Raw genomic sequence first — 13,643 nt, 5'->3', positions numbered from 1 at the left:
TTTGTCTTGAGAAAGTGCTCTGATCAATAATAGTTCAGTGTCATCTGAAGTTCACCATTTCAAATTCAAGAACTACAGGCAATATTTGTACTGTTTCTTGAACTCCTTTATGGAACAATAAAAATCCCTAAAGTAGGCATTAAAATATCATTACTGTATGATGAAAATCCATGTAATAAATATTATCCAAGTTGACTTACTAGCAACAGCAAAAGAGGGGTTTGTATTTTTCTCCTTTTATTAATTTCTTTCATGTATTAATTTTTTCATCAGTCAAAAGTCTTGTGCTATGGTACATGACAGAGCTGAACAAAGAAAAACAAATACACTGGGAATATATATACATTACATTGCATCAGCCTTAGTTATGCTTCCAATTTTGAGCATAAAGTTTAAGGAACAAACACTTATTTAGAGCTTGGAGCATATTTGCTAGTAGGGAAGGCTGAACTGAATTAATTTTAGTACAATGAAATAAAAGTATCAGCTTCTAAAGTAAATTGGGCAAAAGCCATTCGCTTTCCTGTCCATCTCCATGGATCATACAAGTACTTCTCCTGTATTTGGCCAACGCAAGTTAACTTGTCTGGTCAACAGAATGAGGATGCTCTTGTTTCAAAGAAACAATTACCAGACTTCCTAACACAGGTCAAGTCTCTCCTTGCTCTCCAAAAAAAATCCCACCTCTGAACTTGGAAAAAAACCCCCAAATTAGCCCTATTTCCATATGTAGCGTTTCCATCTCAGGTGATTACCTTTGTTAGATTTGCATGCTACAGAAACTGGATACACTGCTAATGGAGATGTAGGGCAGATACTTGTGATACTGTTTCTATCTTATAAAACTGTTGCATTTGACAGAATATGAACAAAATATAAATAAAATTCCTGCAACATTAATGCTTTTATGTGATAATTGAATAGTGTGGAACAGTGGAAAGTTTTTATGAGAAGTAGGTTGAAACAGTAACATAGCATTTGTGTGATAGTGATATCAAATATTTTATAGAAAGGGAGAATAACTCAGTTCAGGCAGAAACACTTAGCAGTGGAATGCTCTCTTTGTTATCTTCCAGAGGGTGACTTATCCTGTAAAAAATATGTTGCACAACCCGTTATGTGTCTTGATATTCATCACAAAATAAATGTTATGACTAATTAATTTGATTAAAAGATGCCATGAAAAATATTGCAGCATAAATGAAAAGTATTATGACTAATAGTGTTCATAAATGCAAAATTGTTCTCCTCACTGCAGTAGGTAGTTTGTATTTTAGATTTTGGTATACTCTGTACCTAACTGAAATAAGTTGTATTATCTAAACTTTAAATGGCAAAATGTTAGATCACTAACAAGGTGTGTGCTAGACGTTGCCAACATAGTACTGAGGGAAAGAAAATCCTCTTACATCTATGAACAACATGGTACTTATACTTTAATACGGCACCTGTGTGGGTGGGAATGTCAGTTCTACAGTGATTCCTCTTGTCATTCAACTAAATTCTCCTGTAATTTTGAGGATGTGAGTTAAGCACAAAAGGTTACTGTTATCTTCAAATCTGAGCCTATTATCTCATTAGAGTAGTGGGGAATTCACAGCTGATTTGCTGTTCTGTCCTGTCCTGTCCTATCTGAAAACTTTGAAAGACAGAATCACATCAGTTTAAGCATGTTCTATGAATTTAATATTTTTTCCTCTGTAATCCTAAATACTATAAACATCTTTTAATATTTAAATGCTTTTCTTATAGCCTCCATCAATGCTGAACATATCTGCTGACTTGAAAAAAAGAGAAAAGCTATAATGTATGTGGCATGGACTTATGTTAATTTTCCTGTTTATTGCTGCTATAATTTTTCTTATATTTACTGCAATGATTTTAAGTCATCAGACTAGATATAGCATGAATTTGTATTTACTTCCATGTTTATGGCAAGGGTTTCTCTGATATTTGACGGCATTTCTAAGATCCTTCTTTTTACCCTTTCTCATCATTCTTCATCTTTTCCCTAGGTCTTGTCTTTTTACCTGAAGGGACATGCTGATGAGGATTGGTAAACATTTGGGGTTCTTGCTGCTACCTCTATCTCACATCCATTTCTCCTCACTTCTAAAACCTGAACTCCCTTCCATGTCCCACAGGTATAGAGCTGTGTCCTGGTTTTGCCTGGTATAGAGTTATTTTATCCTAGTAGCTGATGCAGTGCTGCGTTTTGGCTTTAATCTGAGAACAGTGCTGGTAACACACCAATGTTTTAGTTGTTGCTAAATAACGCTTACCCTGATTAAGGACTTTTCAGTCTCATGCTCTTCCTGTGACAAAGGGCACAAGAAGCCAGGAGGGAGCAGAGACAGGACACCTGACCCAAACTAGCCAAAGGGGTATTCCATAGCACAGCACATCATGCCCAATATATAAACAAGGGGGAGTTACCCAGAGGGGACTGTTCACTGTGTCAGGATGGGTATTGGTGCATGCTGAGTAATTGTATTGGGCATCACTTGTGTTTATTATTTGGTAGGTATTTTTCTTTCCCCTTTTAGTTTTCTCTCTCTTTTCTTGGTATTTCCCTTATTATTAGTAGAAGTATCATATTGTACTTTAGTTATTAAACTGTTCTACTTAATTATTAAGCCCATTCTCTACAGGTTTTACATTCTTTTGAGTCTCTTTCCCATCCTGCTCAGGGAGTGAGAGAGTGGCTGTGTGGGACTTAGTTACTGGCTGGGTTTAAACAACTGCAATATCATTGGCCCGATCAGATGCTTTGCACATAGCAAGGTGCCTTTGTGTCCTCAGAGATTCTTTGCTTCAGGAGACAAACCCATAAGCCATTTGTTAATCTTCCAATCTCAAAATTGAGGATTTTGTACTTTCAAGTTATCTGAAAAGTGTTCAGGGACAATAAAATGAGGAAAAAAAATGTTTAGTATATACTTCAATGGATACTTTTTCTGCTTTAAAAGTAAAAGCTGAGAATGTGGGCCATATACAATCAAATTTTAACGGAGGAGCATGACTTTAATATGAAACTCCACTAAGTGTTTGCTACACACTGCTCTGACATTTAAATAAATTTCTGTTTATTTACCACAAGATGTGGACATATACTAGGAAGCATATGTCCACTAATCTACTAATATTTATGACAAGTTCATAGTATCTCCTTTGTTCGACCAGTAACAGAAATATTACACAATATTTATGTCATATCTGATACAGTCATTAGTGAGATAAGCCTGGGTTTTTTAATAACAAACAGCCAGAAATTAAAAAAAACCCATTGTGAATGGTTAGCAAACAAATTAACTTCTACAAGAATTTAAAAGTATATGTGTCGTGGTTTAACCCAACCAAACAGCTTGTTAACTCACTCCCCCCCTTCTTGCCCTCCTCCTACTCTCGGAGGGACGGAGAGGAGAATCAAAAAGAATGCAACTCCCGCGGGTTGAGATAAGAACAGTTTAGTAACTAAGGTATAACACAAATCACTACTGCTGCCACCAATAATAGTAATGATAAAGGAAATAACAAGGGAAGAGAATACAACACCCCATCACTAGCCGACCGATAACTTGCCCCCCAGCCCGATCAAGCACCGACCGATACCTCCTCCAACCCTGCGGTCCACTCTCCCTCTTCCGGGTCCCTCTCAGTTACATCCTGGGCATGACGTGCTGTGGTATGGAATACCTCTTTGGTCAGTTTGGGTCAGGTGTCCTGTCTCTGCTTCCTCCCGGCTTCCCTCCTCCCTGGCAGAGCATGAGGCCCACAAAGTCCTTGGCCAAACCAAAACATCATTGTTTTTCAGCTCTGTTCCCAGCTGAAAGTCAAAACACATCCCTGCACGAGCTACAAAGAAAGAGGAAAATGACTGCCACTGCTAAACCCAGGACAATATGTAATATTTATTTCCTTTTTTTAATGAACAAAGTAAATACTGAGTAATATTCTAAGGTTCTACAATTTGTAGTGCATGAGCCTGATTTAATAAACTTAATTGCTTAGGTTTTCTTGTCAAATTTCTTTGCCATCCAGAGGGACCTTGACATGCTTGTAAGGTGGGCAGATGCCACCTTCATGAAGTTTAACCATGCCAAGTGCAAGGTCCTACACCTGGGTCAGAGCAATCCCAGGCACAGCTACAGGTTGGGCAGAGAAGAGATTCAGAGCAGCCCTGTGGAGAAGGACTCGAGGGTGTTGGTCGATGAGAAAACAAACATGGACTGGCAGTGTTCGCTTGCAGCTCAGAAGGCCAAGCGTATCCTGGGCTGCATCAAAAGGAGCGTGAACTGTTGGAACAAGTCCAGAGGAGGCCATGAGGATGATCAGGGGACTGGAGCACCTCCCATATGAAGATAGGCTGAGAAATTTGGGGCTGTTCAGCCTGGAGAAGAGAAGGCTGCGTGGAGACCTCATAGCAGCCTTCCAGTATCTGAAGGGGGCATATAGGGATGCTGGAGAGGGACTCTTCATTAGGGACTGTAGTGACAGGACAAGGGGTAACCGATTCAAACTTAAACAGGGGAAGTTTAGATTGGATATAAGGAAGAAGTTCTTTCCTGTTAGGGTGGTGAGGCACTGGAATTGACCAAGGGTTGACCAAGGAAGTTGTGAATGCTCCATCCCTGGCGGTGTTCAAGGCCAGGTTGGACAGAGCCTTGGGTGACATGGTTTAGTGTGCGGTGTCCCTGCCCATGGCAGTGGGGTTGGAAATAGATGATCTTACAACCCTAACTACCCTATGATTCTAGTACAGAAATATTCTCCCAGGATTCGTTATAGCAGAAATGTTTTGGTTCATGGTCTCATCCTACAAATTTTTTACCATGAAAAAGTACTAACATAACATTTCAGTTGTATTAAAACCTGTTCAAGTTTACTTGCCAACTTGTGCCCTATTTGCAAGTAAAATATGCCTTCTTTTCTAATCATCTGCTGCTTTAACTGATCATTTCCCATTCATTTACTAATATATGCCAAGTGCCTTCCAAATATGTTTTATCCTTAGACTGTCTCATCATCATCATCTTACATGGTAGCAATGCTAATCTCAAAAGAAATGAAAAACGTAAGGAACTCAAATGTCTAGGTGGCAGTTTATAAAAAATACAAGATGTGAGGATTACCTAAAACAACTAATGTGTGCTTTAAAAGGAATAGCAATGGAAAGCAGCTGGAGAAGCATTTGAAGAATTTTGATCAATCAACGAGTGTTTTAAACAATGTGTATTATTTGTGAATTGAAGAATCTGAAATATGTTACCATAGTGATGATACCAGAAAAGTATCTGTTTCTAAAATACTAATTGGAAAATAGTGGTCTTGATTCCACAGAAATAAGTTTATATTACACCAATCAAGAAGGAATGACTAATTTTGATTAAAGACCCAAAAAGGTACTGTTAGCTATGGAAAAAAAAAGAGGTATTTGTGTTTGCAAACTTTATGTGAGTCAACTTTAATTTTGTGAGTAAAAATATTGTAATTATTATTTAAGAAAGATCTAGACAATCTAGCAACAGGACCACAAGTTAGCATGATCTTCTCCAAATGGCTTCTGAAATCAGATTGTCAAATGTTCAAGATGTGTTTGAGAAAGAGATATTTTTAATATCCTTGGAACAGTGCAGCTGAGTAGTATGAAAGGTACGATATAGTAAAAAACCCCAGTATTTAAAGACTAAAGAACATAATAGACTACTAGAAATTAGTTTGATAATTTCAATATTTTAATCCCCTCCTCCAAGCCATGCACTTTTAATATTGCATAAATTACTCCTAGACCTAAGCATGTGTTTTAAGACTGGATAATTGTAATAAACACTGCTGAAACTTGCAAACTGTGTAAGAGATTTTTTTTCCTTGCACACCTTAATTGTTTCAGTGTGATACAGAAAAACTACCTCTGCTTTTGTACTTCGAAGTTTAAGTCAGAGGTCAGGGTTGTTTTGATGTTATTGTTCTTTGTGAATACTGTTACCTCATTCTTGAGTTTTTTCAGCTTTCTCTTTTGGAAAATGTATGGTAGTCTACAATTACTTTGGAACACTCATAATATTCATTGTGGTAATATGAGCTAACCATCTGGGGAAAGGTAATGAACAAAGTTCAGTGCTGTTTCCAGAATGTATGGATCTATGCAAATTTTAAATGTATATGTGCTCTTTCAGAATTTTATTAATAAAGATAGATAATAGATGAATAAAAAGAGTAATACACTCAGAAATTGTAGTATATACGTTAGGTCAAGGCACAATAAGCAGTTAGGAGTCAACTAGTGCTTTACAGTTTCAAATCACCTTACTGATAGCCACAGCACCAGTGTATGCTAGGGTGCTGCCGTACATACCTAACAGTGCATGTTAGGTAGTCAAGGGTTACAGCCATGGCTACTAGCTTACTTTATTGGGGTGATAAGAAGACATTGCCCTGGGACTACCACATTACTGATTAAATTGACTTATTTGTCACATTTTTGGAGATTAAAAGATTGTGTTTAAGAGGAACCCAAAGTAACCTATGCCAATAAGCTATGCACTAAGACTTCAACATGTTTAGTTTTATTTTAGAAGTGTTTGTCTTCAATTCACATAGAGTTACTCATCACTGGATATCAGTAAGTTGATTATGCAAAGTAACAATCTGTTTTCAAGCTTCCAAAGAGACCAAGTATATTACCTGCATCTAAACTACTTCATGTTATACACTGAAAGTAAAAAAACATAGAAATTTGCTTCTCAAACCCTGCTTTACCTCAAAAAATACCAACATTTCCTATGTTACCCCAAAATACAATATATTCTTACTTTTATGATCAAAATTTATTTCTGTCAAACAGAAGGAAACCTGGTAACAGATAAAATAATGTGCTTCTAAGCTTAAAAAATATCTACAAAAAAAAACAACACGTCCTCTCCCCCCCCAAAAAAAATCCCTAAACCATGCACTAATTTTCTTATCTGTTTTTTCCTTATGTTCTATTTTGCACCCACATCAGTTTAATATTTCCTTAACCAGCATGCCATGCTTTCTGCTGTCAGCTTGCTAAACAGTGTGCTGTAATTTTGAAGTAGTTGGCTTCCAAGCAGTTTTCATTGTGCCCTCTGAGTGCAGAGGACAAAAAAAGTAGATAAGCCATATGTAAAAGACTCTTGTCCCCCTTATCTTGTAGTCTTACTTATAGTGGGCAACTGGAATAAATACTTTTAGATGTGCACGAATTCCAAACAGCATCAGAAAGTTATATAGGAATTTCAAATGAAACAGAAGAGTTTGTGGAGGCAAAAGCTCTGAAAGCTGGTGGGCACTGTGGAAAAAAACAGAACAGAAACTCCTTCCTTGCTACAGCTCATATGACACAAGCTGCTTTGGGATCATGGAGAGCATGCTTGGAGCTCCGAGCTGCAAACTATTCCTTGTTAGGGGAATTTGTCTTTTATGAAAGAGATTTAATTGCAGCCATCTTCAAACAAATTGAAAAATAACCAGAAGGTAAGTGAAAGATTCATTTAATAATCTCAATGAGAGAGAGCCTAGAGCATCTGAAAGCCTTTAACAAGTGCTAATGATTATACCTGAGAAAATATCTGGTTCTGATTCAGAATTATTAAGTTAGGTGCAGGAGGGAGGATAAGAATTGATGCTAATTTAATGTGGGGAATGAAAAAAATAACCCAAAAGCCAACAAAAAAACCCTCAGAAACCCAGAAGTGGAACTTGCTGAATAAAGCAAGTATTGTTAAAATGATTTAAAGATCCAAATATTTGTTAGTGCTTCAAGACATGAGATACTTCTATGTATTTCTCAAGGAAGAAAGGTGACTTTTCTATTGTTCTGTACACAGTTAGTTTACTAGCATATTCCAAGACCTCCTGATAATTTCCCAAAAGCAAATTTTCCTCCTGGTCTTGGAAAATGTATGTTTAGAGTCCCAGGTCTCCAACACCACTATGGTATAATCAGTATCTATCCTAAAATTGCATTATCATACTTTCGCCCAAAGGGCCATACAAGCAAAGCAGTTTGGCTACAGAAATGAATCAAACTATGGCTTGCTTGTGGTGGATCTTCCCGTTTCCATTTCTCAGGTCTGGGTCACTGAATCATCTTGATGTGCAGTACTTTATTGTTGGTGATGGTTATAGTTACATCTCTGGCAAGTTAGAATGAAGTCATACACTCAATTGTCACTATCTTTTCAGTTATGGGAATTGAGCACTGATAATAATAATTATTTTTTACTTTTAAAGAGGTCCAGTGTTCCTGAGACCTTTGAGCCTGTTGGCTGCAGAGCCAAAGTCAGAGCTGCTACAGTTTCTTCACCATCTGAAGAAAGAAGCCTCAAACAGAACTAAAAGGACCTGACCGGTGCTGCACTGCAAACTTTTTACTCAATTTGCAATAAACTGCTGCTATGAGGTCTTCCTCCAGCATGATACTTCATCCCAGCTTTTCAGACTATTTGAATAACAGTATTTTACATTATTTTCTTCAAACATATTAGTTTGTATTTTTCCTATTTGAATCTCATTTTGTAATTTTCTGCCTGATTCCTTAATCTCAGTTGGTCCCATTTGTATTATGCCTTTGTGCTCTCTGGTGTTCACCTCAAGTTCTAATTTATTCTCACCCGCATATTTCATTAATGTATTTTTACTCCCACCTCCATATTATTAATAAAGACATTAAACTGAATGAATCTCTACAGAATGCTATTAAATATTCCCCCCTACACTCCCGATTTAATATTATGAGCCATTATTTTACAGTCAGCTTTCAATCCACGTGACAATGCTCTTCTGCAAGTCATTGGGAAATGATTTTCAGTACAATTCTGCAAGGTATCATCTCAAGCACTTTACTACACTCCAGATATATATATTGCCTTCCATTTATCCACTAAGTAGGGGACTGTGTCAAAAAAAAAAAGAGAAAAGAAAAGAAAAATAAATGGCAAAATCTGGTTTTAGGCAATAGTTGCTGTACTTTATTACTTCACAACTGGGTATGGGATTGGGGAAAGAATGATCTGAATTATTTTTTATAACCTTTGTACTATGATTTATAGAGCATTGTCTGTAGCTTTACCCAGGATCATTTAAATTCCCCTGGCATCAGGATCTGTTTCTGCTACTTGTAGTGTTTAGCACTAAACCCTTGTTCTCAGGATAGACTAGCAGGGCAAAAGGCTCCTTCAGACCGACCCTTCTGCTGAACTATGGCGAAGCTTACAGCAGTTTCTGCTGCGAATGCTATAACCAAGAATACCATGATGTATTTCCCACAGACAACAAAGGCACCTTTGCGCTGTCTGGAAAGCTTCCATCATGCTCTCACGTGGCAGAAGTGCCCCCGACTCAACCTTCTGACTGCAGCGTCTGGGAAGACAGCATGCCTTGTTTTTCTCATGCCATTTTGGTTTTGCTCTTTTCTGAGTCTGCTTTTTAACACATTTTCTGTTCTATGTTAAATTGTTTCCCTCCCTAGCAATTTTCTCCCAGGTACTTGTGTTGTTTTCTAATTACTAGGCGCAATTAGAGTAATTCTACTTCTTTCTACAGGTTCAGCAGTCTGACAGTGGAATCTGATCGGGACTAAATTCAGCTGTGGTTATCTACCTAGCAAAATATGTGTTTGCTTTGGGAATGTAAGTTGGAGACCTGATGTATCTGCCTAACTATTCAAAGCAATACTCAGCATCAAAAGAATACTGCAGTCTTTCAATCATTAAGAAATAATACAGTGGCTGGAAGAGAAGATCACTTTTTCATATTTTTTATTTGACATTAATTCAAACACTGCACACCAAATAATCAAGCAAGTCCAGCCACAAGATCAAATTTCGAATTGTCCCTAGTCTAGCAAGCAAAGACTAGGAGAAAAAAACAATTTGCCTTCAAATGAATATTGCAATAGCTGCATTTAAGAGCATTTAAGACTTACTAAATAGTTCGTTCCAAAGAGAGTATTTTGACAACCAAGCTGTGCGCCCTAATATTTCAAACTAAATACTAAATGAATCATTAAACCCATGTGGGCTACTTTTTTTCCATTTCAAATGCAATACAAATCAAATATGACATTTAGAACTTTTCTATAATATCCATCAAGAGTGGTAAGAAGAACACAGACTTCTGAAAGAGACTTGTTCAGGCTGACCTATCAGTAGTGGAATTCTTTAAAAATACACATCTTCCCTATGAAGATCTGTATTTTTTTCTATTTTTTTTTTCTATCTTTCTGTAGTGATTCAGGAGAACATTTGTGACCTAAAATGTTGAAAGGTTAATACTGACAATGCAGCTAATGGCTATCTCAGTTTCTCCTGGCATTCTTTCTTCCTTTTGGCCAGTGTAGTCACTTGTTTAAGTCACTTAAACCCCTGTTTGAGGTGTCCCTAAGGTATTTAACTTGATTATGCTAGTGCTAGACTGTGGGGGTTTTGGTGTGCTGGATATTTTAGTGAGGTAAAGACAAGCCAGCTCCCCTGCTGCTTTGTGTAACAAAAAGGACAATATCTGGTAAGAGTTCTGTTAATGTTTTCAGGCCTTTACAGCTAATGAAGCTAATTTGCAATAAAGCAGTCCTTAGGTTTCTCGAGTTTGAGTTTAATCCTCTCTAAAGTAAGGAAAGATTGTAAACAAGGCATGAGTGGGCTCTTCTACACATTGATGTTGGGCACATCTTCTGTGTGTGTTGTGAGAACATCTTCAGAAATTACTAAGAATGTCTAGAGCTCAACAAGCATGGTAAGAGTCAAGCTTCACTAACTCATTAGAGCAGGGAAAATTAAGACTATATTAATGCCATACTGACTTAGGTGTTATGAATACTTTCTGGATAAAATTCTGCTGGCACAGGAGTTGAGACAGTCCTGACACTTTGTTTAGGTACGCAAGACAAGTGCCTAAAATACATATGGTTGTTACAATGCTGTTAGTTTTATTTGAAAACATGCATAAAATTAATATTTTAATTTCACTGGTATTTAAAAACTTGTAAACATTATGATTCTTAAGAATATGCTGAGGACAAGCTAGAATTTAGCAAAACTAAGCTATGTCTTTAGTTGTTACACATTTTATTTTATATGAATTCCTACCTACATTTTTGGGTTGGATTTTCTAAAGTTAAGATTTCCTCTGTTCAAACACATGTGCTTTCAGTGCATCCCTGAATGACATATAAATCACTGGAGACCATCGTAACAGATGTGCCATGGACTCCCTTCATGAAAAACTAGCTAAATAGACAACTATAATCTTTCTTTGTAATATGGCTGGTCAAAAATATTCAATTGAATTGAATTTCCAACAGAAAACTAGTTTTTACTGAACGTTCTAGGGCTCAAGATTGCTGGTTTGCTGTCGTTCAATCAAAATGGAAGCAGACAATAAAAAAAAAATCCCTAAAATATTTCTCCCTATCTCTTTGGTAAGCAACATACATAGACACTAAACTCTTAGTTGTTGAGATTTTAGCATATGTCAGCATTATTTCTTAAGTTTGTTTTATAGCTGCTATTTTGCTGAATTTTATATTTTATCTTCTAACCTAGTGTTTCATCAAGTCTGGCTGATAACTGTTACATAAATTGAAGAAACTTCATCCCCAGACTTTAACATATATTTGCAAACCACTTGGTCTGGGAAAATCTTTTGCAAAAAAGAAGAGAGTAACTTGTTCACTGTGTCCATAATGAATAAAGAAGTTAATTGGCTTAGATTCCAGCACAAAAGAACTGGGATTATATATTATGAAGAACATTCTGATGGCAAAGATATTGAAAGCAATGGAATGAATTGCTGAGGAACACTGTAGCTGTCACCATGGGACACCTTTATTAATAGGTTTGATAAACATCAGCCGGGAATGACAAAGATAAAATTGACCTTTTGTGTGGCAAGGTGCCAGTCTAGACCTCTTGAGGTACTTTACAAACTATTCCATGATTCTACCCATGCAGCTGTGTATGTGCCATGAGTTGTTTCACAGCTGTCAGTGGGACAGTTCAGAAATACTAACCTCTTGTGGAAGACTCTCTATGGTCAGAGTATTTACATCTGCAGTCTGCAGCAATCAAAAAGATGAAAAAGTGTGGGGTTTTAGCACTCCTTTTTCTGCTTTTTCGATTGTTTACCATCTCTTCTCCAGCATAAGTTGCTCAATGCGTATTTTAGAGTATGAAGAGATGAATATTTCTTACTGGGTATGAGAAAAGGTCAGCTTATCTATTCCTTGGAAAATTCCTTCTGCTTTTTAAACCTGCAGTTTCATGTAAAATTATATCCATTAGAAGGAAAATGTAAATAAATACATTCTCAATCATCAAATAGACTATTTTGAAAAAAAAAAAATAAGTGAATGAAATGTAGAGAGCTTTGAGGTTTCTTAGGATTTCTGTGTTTGAGTTTCCTGTTAATTCTCTAGTCACTAGGGAGCTTACAAACTAAATCCTTAGAGGAATCCAAGGATTTATCTTATCCAGCATCCCTAAAGTATGGGAGGCAGTTCTTCAACAGGAAGTGCAGAAACCTGAAAGCTGTTACCTTAACTAACCTAGAGAGCCCCTACTGCAGCTGGGACTCCCATGGATTTTCAGTCCCAGGTTTTCAGGACTTGCAACAAGAAGCCTTGAAGTCCCTAGTCCTAAGAGTCCACAGAGTGGGAGTGTGCTTGAGATACAGTGCAGGGAGAACTTGAAATGTCAGGTTCTAGGAAGGGGCTGCTCCAGAAACAAAAGCCTGCCAGTCCTTAGAGCCACCAAATTGCTTGAGTCCTTCATTCTCCCCTGCTCTGGTGTGATGAGAGTGGATTGCTGGAACCACTGCTTGCTTGCCTCATGTCACAGGTTCGATGAGCCTGTTTCCATCATTTCACATTTTTCAGTGAAAATCTGCTTTTACTTGGAAAACAGACGGACAGGTTTATATTTAATGTTGTTTAAATCTCTGGATGGAAATCCCATAGAAGTAATTTGTAAGGAAAAACAAAGCTGAAAAAAAGCCCCAAAAACCAAACCTGAAGTTTATTTGCCTAAAAAAAAAATCAGTTGTTTCATATATTGGGGGCTGCTTCATACTTCTGGCTGTTTCTATGGGCTTGCTCTCACAGGTTTCTCAGCATTTTCAAATTTTATTTTCTGTTGCTATGTGGAAGATCCTTGCCAGCAACACATGAATTGACTAACAAACTGAGTGTATATTGGAAACAGCTACTTTGTCAATACACAGTGTACTGCCAAGTGTAAAAATGTCAAACAATTGGGGAGTGAAGAATGAAAAGAACTATTGTTTAATTTCTTAATGTAGTTTCAGCTGTTTCTTGCCCCAGTTGCGGGCAAACTGTTTTCAGGTAGAAATTATTTTAATTGGTAGCCTTTCTTCAATGTGACGTGGATTTTAACCCAATGAAAATTGCATATTTAGCTTCCAATTATAAACTGTCAAGGTGAATTCACTATAGAGTAAATTGATTCATTTTGTTTAATCCTGATATTTTCTCCATACTTGGGTTGTTATTGTTAGGATATTTTCATTGTGTTGTTAAAAAACAATTGTGTGCCATGAATATAAACTGTTTAAATATTTTTGAGGTGGTATTTAGCGTAGTTGTTACAATTGCATAAAATATAAGG

General features: G+C 36.9%; 1 long non-coding RNA gene across 1 annotated transcript in view; it reads left to right on the top strand.

Moving 5' to 3' along the window:
• LOC133224509 (uncharacterized) overlaps positions 1–13,643 on the top strand; it is a 175,577-nt gene that overhangs the window by 83,348 nt on the left and 78,586 nt on the right. Inside the window, exon 2 of the long non-coding RNA XR_009728859.1 lies at positions 9,568–9,653. This is a non-coding gene — a long non-coding RNA (uncharacterized LOC133224509). The remainder of the gene's footprint in view (positions 1–9,567; positions 9,654–13,643) is intronic.

The sequence above is a fragment of the Neopsephotus bourkii genome, unplaced genomic scaffold (assembly GCF_033783945.1).
Source record: "Neopsephotus bourkii isolate Nb327-2 ecotype Australia unplaced genomic scaffold, CSIRO-AGI_Nbou_v1 NB_1685, whole genome shotgun sequence".
NCBI classification, from domain to species: Eukaryota; Metazoa; Chordata; class Aves; order Psittaciformes; family Psittacidae; genus Neopsephotus; species Neopsephotus bourkii.
Note: the sequence above shows the minus strand (reverse complement) of the source record. Positions and strands in the feature narration are given on the sequence as shown.